The 17,989-nt window shown below is 39.7% G+C and overlaps 2 pseudogenes; both read left to right on the forward strand.

Annotated features, from left to right (window-relative positions):
* The first annotated feature begins 7,057 nt into the window (after positions 1 to 7,057).
* LOC6593317 lies at positions 7,058 to 8,431 on the forward strand (annotated as a pseudogene).
* Positions 8,432 to 16,466: 8,035 nt separating this feature from the next.
* On the forward strand, positions 16,467 to 17,628 carry LOC113566992 (annotated as a pseudogene).
* Positions 17,629 to 17,989: the final 361 nt, after the last annotated feature.

Genomic DNA, 17,989 nt, shown 5'->3' on the forward strand with positions numbered 1-17,989 from the left:
AGCAGCAAATTATCAAACTCAAAAATGAGGTACATGGTATGCAAGAAATACGTGCGCAAGTTAGAGATCTAAGCACACAATGTGTTGAGCGCGCCAAAGCGGACATTGCGTGTGATCTCCGTATTCATGGAATACCCTTTGAAGAAGGTGAAATGTTGAAGGTCCGATTCAACAAGATGTGCTTTGCCCTTAACCTAACACCCCTCCCAAGGGTGAAAGACATCTTTAGGATCCGACAGAGAACACACGGAACAGCTGTTGATCCAGTGATAATCCTGCGACTAGAGAGTGTGAGAGAGAAGGCGGCGTTGTTGCAAGCTGTTGGCAACTATCGCAGGGAATCGAAAAAACTGCTATCACTGGACCTAATGGAATTCGACTCACAGGCTGCGTTTTATATTAATGAGCAGCTGTCTAAAGAGAATCTGGCTGTTTTCAAAGAGGCTATGAAAATGAAAAAAGGAAAAGCACTATCGGCTGTTTTCACTCGTCGGGCGATCGTGCATGTTAAGAAGCATCCAGCTGGAGAGATTTTTAGAGTGGATAACATGCATGACCTGCAAACATTGCGGGATACTTCCGAGGATGAGCTTGCAGCAGTTGATCCAGGTGCAGTTAACAGGCCAGTTGAGACAGACCAGAATAACCTTTTTCGTTAGTAAAACTTCCCTTAGCCATAGTAATATAATGTTGAAGTTTAAGGTTTTATGTTTTTATATAGTTATAATTGATTTGTGTATATTGCGTGTGCTGCTAATATGCTATTTAGTAACTTTTAAATGGTCCATAATATGAATAGACTTCCAACGAATAGTAGGATATTGATTCGTACGCTGGCTAAACAAAAAGATGGCATAAATATTTGTCATATAAATGCTCAGAGTCTGTATGGTAAGATTGATGAGTTCCGATATATGTTTGAACAATCGAATGTTGATGTAGTTTGTGTTTCGGAAACGTGGTTCATGCCGCATCTATGTGATAATGTTATTTTGTGTACCGGATTTGATCTATACCGATCTGATCGGGAAGGAAATGGTGGGGGTGTTGCTGTATACATAAACAAGAAACTCAAATCCAAATTAATATGCAAGCACCCTCCAGAAAGTGCAATAGAATACCTTTTTATAGAATTATCGGCCTCTAACAGTTCTCTTAAATTACTATTGGGCTGTCTGTACAGACCACACCGCAGTACAATCTACCAACAAGTAATTGATGCAATTTCAGACCTATCTGTAAGCTATACTGACGTAATTATAATCGGGGATCTAAACAGCAATATACTGAAGGAACGACATATGGAGTCAGCGATGGCATCGTTAGGCTTGCATCTAGTCAATAATAGTAGACCAACACATTTCTCAAACACTGCAAGTACATTATTGGACCTTTGTTTTGTCAATGATAAAGAAAAAATCGTTCTTTATGATCAGTTATCTGTCCCAACATTTTCCAGACACGACCTACTTTTCCTGACTTATGATTTTAATTGTAAAAAGATTGACGACGACATATGGTACCGAAATTTTAAGAGCATTGACATTACCAAACTTAATGACGAATTCAATACATATGACTGGAATATAATATTTGGCATGGATGATGTTAATTCTCAAGTAGAACAACTACGAGCTCACATAACATGTCTTTATGAAAAATTCGTACCACTGCGTAAATTAAAGATTGCACAAAAGAAAAATCCATGGTTCAATCAATGTATTGCACACAATATATCATTAAGGGACAAAGCATATAACAAATGGAAACGCTACAGAACGTCTGTTCAGTATCAAGAATTTAAAACTTTAAGGAAAAAAACCAACCTATTAATACTGACAGCTAAAAAATCTTTTTATTCTGTAAGGTTTCAAAGTGCAATATTAACAAGAAGGACATGGAGGGAGCTCAAAGACTTGGGAATAGGGAAGAGGACAAATAACACCAAAATTGATGTAGACATAGATGAATTAAATAGAAAATTTGTGATAAACGGGGTACCTGAAGTAGCATATAATCATTATCTTGACAATATACCGAATAGTTCCTGTGATAATAACTTTAGCTTCATGTGTGCCAGTCAGTGTGATGTCCTTGAATCTGTGCTTAAAATTAAGTCAAATGCAATAGGACTGGATGAAATACATCCAAAATTTCTCAAAATCTTACTTCCAAAAATATTACCACATGTGACTTATATTTGCAATACTGTCTTAACAAAATCAATATTTCCAAGTACATGGAAGCTTGCGAAAATAACACCGGTCCCTAAAGGAAAAAATGAATATAGACCTATATCAATTCTATCGTTTTTGTCAAAAGTCCTTGAACAATTAATGTCACAACAAATTCGAACTTTTCTAGATAACAATGCACTACTAAGTGACAAACAGTCAGGTTACAGAAGACAAAGAAGCTGTACTACGGCAATAGTAAATATAACGGAAGACATTAGATTAACACAAGATGAAGGAAATGTGACGCTATTAGTACTACTTGACTTCAGTAAAGCATTTGACACGGTTAACCACGAAATCTTATTAAGTAAATTAGTTAACTTTTTCAATTTTAGTAAGGTAGCTATAAAGCTATTAAAATCGTATTTAACGGATAGAAGACAGGTAGTGGTAAGTGGAAGTAGAATTTCTTCAATGATGAGCACTGCACGTGGTGTGCCTCAAGGTTCAGTTCTTGGGCCGCTTTTGTTCTCATTATATGTGAATGACCTGCCAGACGTCCTGTTAAATTGTAAAAGTTATATGTATGCGGATGACGTCCAAATGTATGTTAGTCGTCCATTGAGTAAAATTGATGAGTGTATAAGTGTGTGTAACAGTGATTTGCTCAATGTGAGTAGCTGGGCGAAGCGTAACGGTCTGGCACTTAATCCAGATAAATGTAAATGTGTAATTATATACAAGAAGCAACTAAATACGATGGCCTATCCAAAACTTGAAATCGAAGGAAAACAAATTAATTACGTAGATCAGGTGGAAAACTTAGGATTAACATTTAACAATACGCTTTCTTGGAGTAGCCAAGTAGTGAAAGCTACTGGTAGAACATATAGTCTACTAAGAAAACTCGCACCAACACAAAAATACCTGCCAGATATACTCAAACTAATGATAGCTAAGACATATTTGACACCCACCTTATTCTATGGTATTGAAATATTTGGAAATTGTGACGCTGAATCTCAAAAAAAACTAAAAGTAACATTTAACAACATTGCCCGCTACATATATAATAAGAGACGAACCGATCATATCTCAATCTTAGCAAGACAAATATTCAAAATGGATTTAAAGACATGGATAGGGTACAGAACAATTATTTTTCTACATCGAATAATCTATACCAGACAGCCGAGCTACTTATATGATAAATTAACCTTTGCTTCATCAAATAGAACGTTGAATCTGGTAACCATAAGGTACAAACTTGCCAATTCAGGAAAACAATTTTTAACAAATGCTATTCGGTTATGGAATGAGTTACCTTTCAATATTAAAAATATTAGTAGAGCAACGAAATTTAGGGATAAACTAGAAAAACACTTGATAAACACATAAAAAACAAAAAAAAATAAATAAATAAATAAATAAAAATAAATAAATAAGTAAATAAAAATAAATAATAAAAATAATAATAATAATAATAATAAAAAATAATAATAAAAAAAAATAAATAAATAAATAAATAAAAAAAAAAATAAAATAGGAAAAAAACAAAAAAAAAATTAGAATTAGTATTAGTATTAATAATACAAATATTAGTCATAATAATAAAAATATTAGTCATACCAAAAATGTTAGAATAAGACAATCATTCTGCTTAAAGCATACAACTACATACATATGTGAACTCCATGTGACTAGCGCTTTAACATAAAGTAGGAATACTGTTGCGTTAGGAATATATATACAAATAAAAAATACAAATAGGCGTAATGATGTTCTTCACGGCTGCATACTCCACCTGAAATCATTAAAAACAAAAACAATGTAAACAAAGTAGCAATAAGTTTAGTGTTACCCTGGCATTTAGCCAAATTATCGATAGCTAATAAAAAAAAATAAATACCAAATAAGCCAATACCGTAAGAAATGTTACCCTGCCAATTTACAGCCACTTCTGCAACTACATGTAATGTAGATAAGCAGTTGGCGCGAAACAATTTGTAAAATATGCGAATTATAAGAGTATAAACCAATAAAACGGTTCTCTCTTCATGTCAGCCTCCCTGTCCCCTGCTAATGCAGGTGGCGATGGAAATTGGTTCGACATGAAGAGAGAATACCAATTTAGTTCGCAAGACGAACACAACAGAAACAACATCCCGCACATTTCCCTCGCACCAACAAGAGAGAACTCCATCCAGATGTGCACCATAGCTGCAAAAATAAAAAACCATCAAACAATAAACATTGGTGCGATCTATTGTCCACCTGCACAAGAATGGATTGATAAACAATTTAAACAGGTATTTGACTCTCTGGGTAGCAGATTTATCGTAGCTGGGGATTGGAACGCCAAAAGCCAGTGGTGGGGCAATGCAAGATCGTGTAGAAGACGGGCTGCACTTCTGAAATGCATCCAGGAAAACGACCAAAGCATACTGGCCACTGGATCCCCCACCCATTTCCCTTCAAATCGACGACATATGCCGTCTGCTATAGACTTTGCGGTTTATAAGGGTATTAGACACAATTTAATTCACATTGAAACATCATATGACTTAGGTTCAGATCACAACATGCAAATCATTAAACTCCTCCTGAGACCTGAATATGGAAAAAAGAAGATACTATTACCAAAAAATGCAAATATCAGAAGATTTCAAGCTCACCTAGAACAGCGAATCCATCTGGAGACTGAACTTCACAACGGCGACGACATAGATGATGCAGTGGCTATCCTTGAAAAGAACATTTACATTGCAGGTGAATTGGCTTCGCAAACCTCAAGTAACCAGCACACAGTGTACGGACCGCAAAACTTTCATCTTGACTCGCAAACGCTGAAAGCGATCAAGATCAAAAGAATTCTCTGCAAAATCAACCAAAAAGATAGGTGCTCCAACCCCCTCATTGCACGCACTATCAATCAGCTGACTAACAGAATAAGTAACGGATCAAGCTACAAACGACCAAACTGATAGGTACAGCATGCAGAAACTATGGCGGCTCACCAACACAATCAAGAGACAGCCCATTCCAAATCTGCCAGTCAGAAGGCACGTGGCGGAAGGGCAGCAAGCTCCTGCTGATCCTTGGTGCAAAACTACGGAGGAAAAAGCTGAGGCCTTTGCGCAGCACCTGGAAGCACGTTTCACGCCAAAGATCACGGCAGCCCTAGAAGACAGAGAAGAAATTAACGCAGTATTACAAGAAAACGGTCCAGATGAAGCTGCTCAAATAATCAGACCTGTGACCATCCAGGAACTCAAATCGGAAATTAAGAAGCTCAAGACGAAAAAGGCACCCGGTCTCGACAGTATCGACAATCGCGTCATCTCTGCCAACATCCGCCATCGAGTATCTGCTGTTGATATGCAACTCGGCTCTGCAGTTCGGCCACTTCCGAAAGTCCTGGAAATGCGCAAAAATCTCTATGTTAAGGAAACCAGGAAAGCCGAGTGATAGGCTTGAGTCCTACAGACCCATCACCCAGCTTACAGGCTTCTCCAAAATCCTTGAACGCCTCATCCTCAAGCGACTCTTTGAAGAAGAAAGCTTTGCCATGGCTATTCCAAACCATCAATTTGGCTTCAGAAGTTAGCACTCAGCGGAACAGCAAATCGGACGAGTCACGCAATTTATGGCCAGAGGTTAGTGGTCACAGATGGACTTAACCACGAAATAATCTTAGGTATTTCTGCTGAAATGAAAGTGATGAAAATTAATTGGTAGCCAGATAGGGAATATCTACTCATACTCTTCTCGTGATGGCCATGTAAAAATCACAAATTTGATTTATTCGATACAGCTTCAAGGCACCTTGGGCAATATATTTATGAAGTTTACAGAGCCCTTAAATATTTATTGAAGCTAAAATAACTTTTGCCAGGATGCAAGACCAAACTACGAGTAGAAAGCTAGTTTCGCCTGACAGCTGCATTTGGAGATAAGCAGCCAGAAGCTGGAAGCTCTGGTCACTTTCAATGCATACAGAGACAAAATTAAAATTCAAAGAACTCTGCATAAGCCAACGCTAGTTGTCACACAAGTGCAAAAATGCAGACAATAGGAAAATGCCATGCAAAGGAAAACATGAAATTTAATATCCAAACGGATGGCAGAACCATATGAAATTTAAAACCGAATCTGCCGCACCACACCACTCCCTCTCCTATTTATATAGTGCATAGACGATTTACGATATACGATAGACGATAGTAGGTTGATATAGTGTAAATATTTTTACATGGCAATATGTTGTCACAATAATGCTTGTGTATGTCTGATGAGTGTTTGTTCAGAATTTGGTCATTGTTGAGCTGAAGATGGAGGCCGAGGCGGAGGCGGAGATGGAGACGGAGATGGAGACGGAGAGTTTATTTGTTTGCCCATGTCTCTGCATTTGCAGTTAATTTGTTAAAATTTCACTTGATAAAGTTTCAGAAATTTGTTTTGCCCAAGTGGACGTGGGCTCGGCATCGTTCTAGCTTGTTGTACCATAAGTTTTCCAATTTGCATAAATATGCAAAGGGTTTACGACCACACTATGTATATGCAAGTACCTCAAGAAACTATCCCCCCACTGCCTGGAAGGCAACAGGAGTGGAAACGGATGGATACGATAGCTCTTTGTTTACTGTTTGTTGTTTAGTCGGTTTCAGTAGCCCTTGAATTGGAATTGAAGGGGGGCTCGATTGAAAGGAAACGCAATGAATGCTGTTTGTACTACAGATGAGATCGGATCGGAGTAAACATTTCAAATCATTTGATAAGCAACCATTGGAGAGTTGGTTTCTATTTAAAAATCAGCAGTTCACATTATTCGGGTATCAAAAAAATCACAGTTTGAAAAACCTCGTCGAATCATTCATATCTAAAACATTTTCTGTGGTAAGGTAAGCTCAGACATTTGGTAAGGTCGCGCACTTGCCAAATAAATCCAATGCTCTTCCCTCATGCAGGAGCAGTATCCAATCAGTCATGGGGTTCGATATTAACTACATTATCGGCCATGTCGATGAGGAGTTGATTTGTCCGATCTGTACCGATGTGCTCGAGACGCCTGTGCAATCGCTCCACTGTGAGCACGCCTTCTGCAGGGTCTGCATCGAGAAGTGGATGCTGCTAAAGAAACAGTGCCCCGTGGACCGGTCCGAACTGTTGCCGAGCCACCTAGCGCCGGCCTCGCGGCTCATGCGCAACATGCTCGGGCGCCTCCAGATCCGGTGCCCCTTCTCGGAGAACGACTGCCCTTTGATACTGTCGCTGGACGACTACCGCGCCCACGTGCTTATCTGCCAGTTCAACCCCAAGGCCATAGTGGAGTGCAAGAACTGCCTTATGAAGGTGCCCAAGGACGAGCTGCCCGACCACAACTGTATCATCGAGCTGCGGAAGATTGTGCAGGACCAGGCGACGGAGATAGCAGTGCTCAAGCACACCCAGGTGGATCACGAGATACGAATCGGGGTCCAGATTCGGGAGCTGGAGTTGCTGCAGTACTACTTGGCAGCACTGCGCTCAACCAGTCCCATTATGCGCAACGTTGGGAACCAGCTCGACGGCTACGCGGTGTCCCACTGGTGCGCCGGCCTGCCCACGGCACGGGTGAACAACTGGAGTAGTGTGGTCTCCACGCCGGACAACGAGATGCACTTTTTGGTCAGAAACAGCCTGCGAGCCAGCGGCTGTCCAATGCACTTGCTCAACACGATGGTGGAGCATTGCCACGAGGAGCGCTGGCCCGCCGCCATGGCCACCCTGCAGCGCCGTCGCGCCAACCAAACTCAAATGACGCAATTGGTCTCTAGACTGATTAGGCCCCTCTCATCGGGCCGGCAGTGTCTGTGTATCTTTGGAGTCGACAACTACCATGTTCCCGAAAACTTGCGACCATTTTTGGGCATAACAATGATATTCGTTGATGGCGTGGAGCAGTTGCCCACTGATAGCGTGCACCTCTAAGGGGAACATAATACAGGTGGCAAGTGGAAGGTGGCAGGTGGCAGGTGGCCGGAGTGTTTACTCCATCGTATTCCAATTCAAAATTTAATTTTGTTTCTACTTTAATAACGTTGCTTTGGAGCCAATTTACGATTCTTACACCATACATTACATACATTCAGTAAGCACAACCATAGAACCACACCGGTCAAATTTCTGAGTACATTTAAATCAAACAGGGGGAGCCATTCTTTGTTATACAAATAAGGTCATACAAACAAAAAATATATGTAATTTTCGGGTTAGTATTTGTGTGAAATATTACTGGGTAAATGCAATGAAATTTATGCCACATATAGCTACACACTCCAGCTCCAAGGTTAGCCGGGCAACTCGTGGCCAAAAAATCCGTCACATCCAGAATGACGATGCACTGGACCTCGGCCAGCTTCAGCCCTGTTGATGCTGTCCTGCAGTCACAGTTTAGCGCCGACACTCGCAAGGATTCCACTTCGCAGCCGACGACGAGACTAATAGGCGTAATGAAATATAAAAAGAGCAAGCAAGCAAGCAAGTCGTGTACAACATACAGAGGAACAAAATCGTGAAAAACTCAAGTGATACACTATTATTTATTAAATAGAGTGTTTTGTTCACATCATAAACTGTGTACGCATTGAAAGACAACAATTGACGGTGGAAATAATTGAAGATAACGCTACAAAGCCAATTTTAATAAAATACAGTGGAAAAATATTTGTTATTGGTTGTGCTGTGGAAGAAGAATATTTGTTATTGTTCTGAACCACTCTCTGTAAACCAGCATTTGATCTTTCGGAGTCACTGAGAGAATAACGTAGCCATACCCAATAAAAGGTTGCAAGCAGTGCAGACAGCAAAGTTATTGGCAACGCATTGTAAAGAGTCGGCAAAGCAGTATTTCAAGCAGTTTAAAGCAGTATTTCAAGCAGCACCGTAACGGAAAAACGTTTTGAACATGGCTCCAGTTTCAAAACGTCTGCGAGAAAAATCTGGAACTGATCTCAAGGGCTCGAAGAGTTCTGAGGAAATACCAGAAAATATTCAGAAAGCCCTGGACAGAATGTTTGCTAAGCAGGCTGAACTAATCACGGCAAATACGTTAAAGTCTGAGGGTGTATTGCAGGCCATAGAGGAAAAGTTCACAGCTATGACCAATCAAATTCTTGGTATGGCAGTAGATGTGAAGAAACTCACTGAACGTGTCCTGCAATTGGAAAAGGCGCGTGAGGTAATCCACGAAATGGAGCAGCAAATTATCAAACTCAAAAATGAGGTACATGGTATGCAAGAAATACGTGCGCAAGTTAGAGATCTAAGCACACAATGTGTTGAGCGCGCCAAAGCGGACATTGCGTGTGATCTCCGTATTCATGGAATACCCTTTGAAGAAGGTGAAATGTTGAAGGTCCGATTCAACAAGATGTGCTTTGCCCTTAACCTAACACCCCTCCCAAGGGTGAAAGACATCTTTAGGATCCGACAGAGAACACACGGAACAGCTGTTGATCCAGTGATAATCCTGCGACTAGAGAGTGTGAGAGAGAAGGCGGCGTTGTTGCAAGCTGTTGGCAACTATCGCAGGGAATCGAAAAAACTGCTATCACTGGACCTAATGGAATTCGACTCACAGGCTGCGTTTTATATTAATGAGCAGCTGTCTAAAGAGAATCTGGCTGTTTTCAAAGAGGCTATGAAAATGAAAAAAGGAAAAGCACTATCGGCTGTTTTCACTCGTCGGGCGATCGTGCATGTTAAGAAGCATCCAGCTGGAGAGATTTTTAGAGTGGATAACATGCATGACCTGCAAACATTGCGGGATACTTCCGAGGATGAGCTTGCAGCAGTTGATCCAGGTGCAGTTAACAGGCCAGTTGAGACAGACCAGAATAACCTTTTTCGTTAGTAAAACTTCCCTTAGCCATAGTAATATAATGTTGAAGTTTAAGGTTTTATGTTTTTATATAGTTATAATTGATTTGTGTATATTGCGTGTGCTGCTAATATGCTATTTAGTAACTTTTAAATGGTCCATAATATGAATAGACTTCCAACGAATAGTAGGATATTGATTCGTACGCTGGCTAAACAAAAAGATGGCATAAATATTTGTCATATAAATGCTCAGAGTCTGTATGGTAAGATTGATGAGTTCCGATATATGTTTGAACAATCGAATGTTGATGTAGTTTGTGTTTCGGAAACGTGGTTCATGCCGCATCTATGTGATAATGTTATTTTGTGTACCGGATTTGATCTATACCGATCTGATCGGGAAGGAAATGGTGGGGGTGTTGCTGTATACATAAACAAGAAACTCAAATCCAAATTAATATGCAAGCACCCTCCAGAAAGTGCAATAGAATACCTTTTTATAGAATTATCGGCCTCTAACAGTTCTCTTAAATTACTATTGGGCTGTCTGTACAGACCACTCCGCAATACAATCTACCAACAAGTAATTGATGCAATTTCAGACCTATCTGTAAGCTATACTGACGTAATTATAATCGGGGATCTAAACAGCAATATACTGAAGGAACGACATATGGAGTCAGCGATGGCATCGTTAGGCTTGCATCTAGTCAATAATAGTAGACCAACACATTTCTCAAACACTGCAAGTACATTATTGGACCTTTGTTTTGTCAATGATAAAGAAAAAATCGTTCTTTATGATCAGTTATCTGTCCCAACATTTTCCAGACACGACCTACTTTTCCTGACTTATGATTTTAATTGTAAAAAGATTGACGACGACATATGGTACCGAAATTTTAAGAGCATTGACATTACCAAACTTAATGACGAATTCAATACATATGACTGGAATATAATATTTGGCATGGATGATGTTAATTCTCAAGTAGAACAACTACGAGCTCACATAACATGTCTTTATGAAAAATTCGTACCACTGCGTAAATTAAAGATTGCACAAAAGAAAAATCCATGGTTCAATCAATGTATTGCACACAATATATCATTAAGGGACAAAGCATATAACAAATGGAAACGCTACAGAACGTCTGTTCAGTATCAAGAATTTAAAACTTTAAGGAAAAAAACCAACCTATTAAAACTGACAGCTAAAAAATCTTTTTATTCTGTAAGGTTTCAATGTGCAATATTAACAAGAAGGACATGGAGGGAGCTCAAAGACTTGGGAATAGGGAAGAGGACAAATAACACCAAAATTGATGTAGACATAGATGAATTAAATAGAAAATTTGTGATAAACGGGGTACCTGAAGTAGCATATAATCATTATCTTGACAATATACCGAATAGTTCCTGTGATAATAACTTTAGCTTCATGTGTGCCAGTCAGTGTGATGTCCTTGAATCTGTGCTTAAAATTAAGTCAAATGCAATCGGACTGGATGAAATACATCCAAAATTTCTCAAAATCTTACTTCCAAAAATATTACCACATGTGACTTATATTTGCAATACTGTCTTAACAAAATCAATATTTCCAAGTACATGGAAGCTTGCGAAAATAACACCGGTCCCTAAAGGAAAAAATTAATATAGACCTATATCAATTCTATCGTTTTTGTCAAAAGTCCTTGAACAATTAATGTCACAACAAATTCGAACTTTTCTAGATAACAATGCACTACTAAGTGACAAACAGTCAGGTTACAGAAGACAAAGAAGCTGTACTACGGCAATAGTAAATATAACGGAAGACATTAGATTAACACAAGATGAAGGAAATGTGACGCTATTAGTACTACTTGACTTCAGTAAAGCATTTGACACGGTTAACCACGAAATCTTATTAAGTAAATTAGTTAACTTTTTCAATTTTAGTAAGGTAGCTATAAAGCTATTAAAATCGTATTTAACGGATAGAAGACAGGTAGTGGTAAGTGGAAGTAGAATTTCTTCAATGATGAGCACTGCACGTGGTGTGCCTCAAGGTTCAGTTCTTGGGCCGCTTTTGTTCTCATTATATGTGAATGACCTGCCAGACGTCCTGTTAAATTGTAAAAGTTATATGTATGCGGATGACGTCCAAATGTATGTTAGTCGTCCATTGAGTAAAATTGATGAGTGTATAAGTGTGTGTAACAGTGATTTGCTCAATGTGAGTAGCTGGGCGAAGCGTAACGGTCTGGCACTTAATCCAGATAAATGTAAATGTGTAATTATATACAAGAAGCAACTAAATACGATGGCCTATCCAAAACTTGAAATCGAAGGAAAACAAATTAATTACGTAGATCAGGTGGAAAACTTAGGATTAACATTTAACAATACGCTTTCTTGGAGTAGCCAAGTAGTGAAAGCTACTGGTAGAACATATAGTCTACTAAGAAAACTCGCACCAACACAAAAATACCTGCCAGATATACTCAAACTAATGATAGCTAAGACATATTTGACACCCACCTTATTCTATGGTATTGAAATATTTGGAAATTGTGACGCTGAATCTCAAAAAAAACTAAAAGTAACATTTAACAACATTGCCCGCTACATATATAATAAGAGACGAACCGATCATATCTCAATCTTAGCAAGACAAATATTCAAAATGGATTTAAAGACATGGATAGGGTACAGAACAATTATTTTTCTACATCGAATAATCTATACCAGACAGCCGAGCTACTTATATGATAAATTAACCTTTGCTTCATCAAATAGAACGTTGAATCTGGTAACCATAAGGTACAAACTTGCCAATTCAGGAAAACAATTTTTAACAAATGCTATTCGGTTATGGAATGAGTTACCTTTCAATATTAAAAATATTAGTAGAGCAACGAAATTTAGGGATAAACTAGAAAAACACTTGATAAACACATAAAAAAAAAAAAAAATAAATAAATAAATAAATAAAAATAAATAAATAAGTAAATAAAAATAAATAATAAAAATAATAATAATAATAATAATAAAAAATAATAATAAAAAAAAAAAAATAAATAAATAAATAAAAAAAAAATAAAATAGGAAAAAAACAAAAAAAAAATTAGAATTAGTATTAGTATTAATAATACAAATATTAGTCATAATAATAAAAATATTAGTCATACCAAAAATGTTAGAATAAGACAATCATTCTGCTTAAAGCATACAACTACATACATATGTGAACTCCATGTGACTAGCGCTTTAACATAAAGTAGGAATACTGTTGCGTTAGGAATATATATACAAATAAAAAATACAAATAGGCGTAATGATGTTCTTCACGGCTGCATACTCCACCTGAAATCATTAAAAACAAAAACAATGTAAACAAAGTAGCAATAAGTTTAGTGTTACCCTGGCATTTAGCCAAATTATCGATAGCTACTAAAAAAAAATAAATACCAAATAAGCCAATACCGTAAGAAATGTTACCCTGCCAATTTACAGCCACTTCTGCAACTACATGTAATGTAGATAAGCAGTTGGCGCGAAACAATTTGTAAAATATGCGAATTATAAGAGTATAAACCAATAAAACGGTTCTCTCTTCATGTCAGCCTCCCTGTCCCCTGCTAATGCAGGTGGCGATGGAAATTGGTTCGACATGAAGAGAGACTACCAATTTAGTTCGCAAGACGAACACAACAGAAACAACATCCCGCACATTTCCCTCGCACCAACAAGAGAGAACTCCATCCAGATGTGCACCATAGCTGCAAAAATAAAAAACCATCAAACAATAAACATTGGTGCGATCTATTGTCCACCTGCACAAGAATGGATTGATAAACAATTTAAACAGGTATTTGACTCTCTGGGTAGCAGATTTATCGTAGCTGGGGATTGGAACGCCAAAAGCCAGTGGTGGGGCAATGCAAGATCGTGTAGAAGACGGGCTGCACTTCTGAAATGCATCCAGGAAAACGACCAAAGCATACTGGCCACTGGATCCCCCACCCATTTCCCTTCAAATCGACGACATATGCCGTCTGCTATAGACTTTGCGGTTTATAAGGGTATTAGACACAATTTAATTCACATTGAAACATCATATGACTTAGGTTCAGATCACAACATGCAAATCATTAAACTCCTCCTGAGACCTGAATATGGAAAAAAGAAGATACTATTACCAAAAAATGCAAATATCAGAAGATTTCAAGCTCACCTAGAACAGCGAATCCATCTGGAGACTGAACTTCACAACGGCGACGACATAGATGATGCAGTGGCTATCCTTGAAAAGAACATTTACATTGCAGGTGAATTGGCTTCGCAAACTTCAAGTAACCAGCACACAGTGTACGGACCGCAAAACTTTCATCTTGACTCGCAAACGCTGAAAGCGATCAAGATCAAAAGAATTCTCTGCAAAATCAACCAAAAAGATAGGTGCTCCAACCCCCTCATTGCACGCACTATCAATCAGCTGACTAACAGAATAAGTAACGGATCAAGCTACAAACGACCAAACTGATAGGTACAGCATGCAGAAACTATGGCGGCTCACCAACAAAATCAAGAGACAGCCCATTCCAAATCTGCCAGTCAGAAGGCACGTGGCGGAAGGGCAGCAAGCTACGGTGCAAAACTACGGAGGAAAAAGCTGAGGCCTTTGCGCAGCACCTGGAAGCACGTTTCACGCCAAAGATCACGGCAGCCCTAGAAGACAGAGAAGAAATTAACGCAGTATTACAAGAAAACGGTCCAGATGAAGCTGCTCAAATAATCAGACCTGTGACCATCCAGGAACTCAAATCGGAAATTAAGAAGCTCAAGACGAAAAAGGCACCCGGTCTCGACAGTATCGACAATCGCGTCATCTCTGCCAACATCCGCCATCGAGTATCTGCTGTTGATATGCAACTCGGCTCTGCAGTTCGGCCACTTCCGAAAGTCCTGGAAATGCGCAAAAATCTCTATGTTAAGGAAACCAGGAAAGCCGAGTGATAGGCTTGAGTCCTACAGACCCATCACCCAGCTTACAGGCTTCTCCAAAATCCTTGAACGCCTCATCCTCAAGCGACTCTTTGAAGAAGAAAGCTTTGCCATGGCTATTCCAAACCATCAATTTGGCTTCAGAAGTTAGCACTCAGCGGAACAGCAAATCGGACGAGTCACGCAATTTATGGCCAGAGGTTAGTGGTCACAGATGGACTTAACCACGAAATAATCTTAGGTATTTCTGCTGAAATGAAAGTGATGAAAATTAATTGGTAGCCAGATAGGGAATATCTACTCATACTCTTCTCGTGATGGCCATGTAAAAATCACAAATTTGATTTATTCGATACAGCTTCAAGGCACCTTGGGCAATATATTTATGAAGTTTACAGAGCCCTTAAATATTTATTGAAGCTAAAATAACTTTTGCCAGGATGCAAGACCAAACTACGAGTAGAAAGCTAGTTTCGCCTGACAGCTGCATTTGGAGATAAGCAGCCAGAAGCTGGAAGCTCTGGTCACTTTCAATGCATACAGAGACAAAATTAAAATTCAAAGAACTCTGCATAAGCCAACGTTTGACAGGAATGAGAGAGTTACAGCTAGAGCTAGTTGTCACACAAGTGCAAAAATGCAGACAATAGGAAAATGCCATGCAAAGGAAAACATGAAATTTAATATCCAAACGGATCCAAACCATATGAAATTTAAAACCGAATCTGCCGCACCACACCACTCCCTCTCCTATTTATATAGTGCATAGACGATATACGATAGACGATAGTAGGTTGATATAGTGTAAATATTTTGACATGGCAATATGTTGTCACAATCATGCTTGTGTATGTCTGATGAGTGTTTGTTCAGAATTTGGTCATTGTTGAGCTGAAGATGGAGGCCGAGGCGGAGGCGGAGATGGAGACGGAGAGTTTATTTGTTTGCCCATGTCTCTGCATTTGCAGTTAATTTGTTAAAATTTCACTTGATAAAGTTTCAGAAATTTGTTTTGCCCAAGTGGACGTGGGCTCGGCATCGTTCTAGCTTGTTGTACCATAAGTTTTCCAATTTGCATAAATATGCAAAGGGTTTACGACCACACTATGTATATGCAAGTACCTCAAGAAACTATCCCCCCACTGCCTGGAAGGCAACAGGAGTGGAAACGGATGGATACGATAGCTCTTTGTTTACTGTTTGTTGTTTAGTCGGTTTCAGTAGCCCTTGAATTGGAATTGAAGGGGGGCTCGATTGAAAGGAAACGCAATGAATGCTGTTTGTACTACAGATGAGATCGGATCGGAGTAAACATTTCAAATTATTTGATAAGCAACCATTGGAGAGTTGGTTTCTATTTAAAAATCAGCAGTTCACATTATTCGGGTATCAAAAAATCACAGTTTGAAAAACCTCGTCGAATCATTCATATCTAAAACATTTTCTGTGGTAAGGTAAGCTCAGACATTTGGTAAGGTCGCGCACTTGCCAAATAAATCCAATGCTCTTCCCTCATGCAGGAGCAGTATCCAATCAGTCATGGGGTTCGATATTAACTACATTATCGGCCATGTCGATGAGGAGTTGATTTGTCCGATCTGTACCGATGTGCTCGAGACGCCTGTGCAATCGCTCCACTGTGAGCACGCCTTCTGCAGGGTCTGCATCGAGAAGTGGATGCTGCTAAAGAAACAGTGCCCCGTGGACCGGTCCGAACTGTTGCCGAGCCACCTAGCGCCGGCCTCGCGGCTCATGCGCAACATGCTCGGGCGCCTCCAGATCCGGTGCCCCTTCTCGGAGAACGACTGCCCTTTGATACTGTCGCTGGACGACTACCGCGCCCACGTGCTTATCTGCCAGTTCAACCCCAAGGCCATAGTGGAGTGCAAGAACTGCCTTATGAAGGTGCCCAAGGACGAGCTGCCCGACCACAACTGTATCATCGAGCTGCGGAAGATTGTGCAGGACCAGGCGACGGAGATAGCAGTGCTCAAGCACACCCAGGTGGATCACGAGATACGAATCGGGGTCCAGATTCGGGAGCTGGAGTTGCTGCAGTACTACTTGGCAGCACTGCGCTCAACCAGTCCCATTATGCGCAACGTTGGGAACCAGCTCGACGGCTACGCGGTGTCCCACTGGTGCGCCGGCCTGCCCACGGCACGGGTGGTCATAACAATGATATTCGTTGATGGCGTGGAGCAGTTCCCCACTGATAGCGTGCACCTCTAAGGGGAACATAATACAGGTGGCAGGTGGAAGGTGGCAGGTGGCAGGTGGCAGGTGGCCGGAGTGTTTACTCCGTCGTATTCCAATTCAAAATTTAATTTGGTTTCTACTTTAATAACGCTGCCTTGGAGCCAATTTACGATTCTTACACCATACATTACATACATTCAGTAAGCACAACCATAGAACCACACCGGTCAAATTTCTGAGTACATTTAAATCAAACAGGGGGAGCCATTCTTTGTTACACAAATAAGGTCATACAAACAACAAATATATGTAATTTTCGGGTTAGTATTTGTGTGAAATATTACTGGGTAACTGCAATGAAATTTATGCCACATATAGCTACACACTCCAGCTCCAAGGTTAGCCGGGCAACTCGTGGCCAAAAAATCCGCCACATCCAGAATGACGATGCACTGGACCTCGGCCAGCTTCAGCACTGTTGATGCTGTCCTGCAGTCACAGTTTAGCGCCGACACTCGCAAGGATTCCACTTCGCAGCCGACGACGAGACCAATAGGCGTAATGATGTTCTTCACGGCTGCATACTCCACCTGAAATCATTAAAAACAAAAACAATGTAAACAAAGTAACAATAAGTTTAGTGATACCCTGGCATTTAGCCAAATTATCGATAGCTACTAAAAAAAAATAAATACCAAATAAGCCAATACCGTAAGAAATGTTACCCTGCCAATTTACAGTCACTTCTGCAACTACAT

The sequence above is a fragment of the Drosophila persimilis genome, unplaced genomic scaffold (assembly GCF_003286085.1).
Source record: "Drosophila persimilis strain 14011-0111.01,24,50 unplaced genomic scaffold, DperRS2 tig00001487-arrow-arrow-pilon, whole genome shotgun sequence".
NCBI lineage: Eukaryota > Metazoa > Arthropoda > Insecta > Diptera > Drosophilidae > Drosophila > Drosophila persimilis.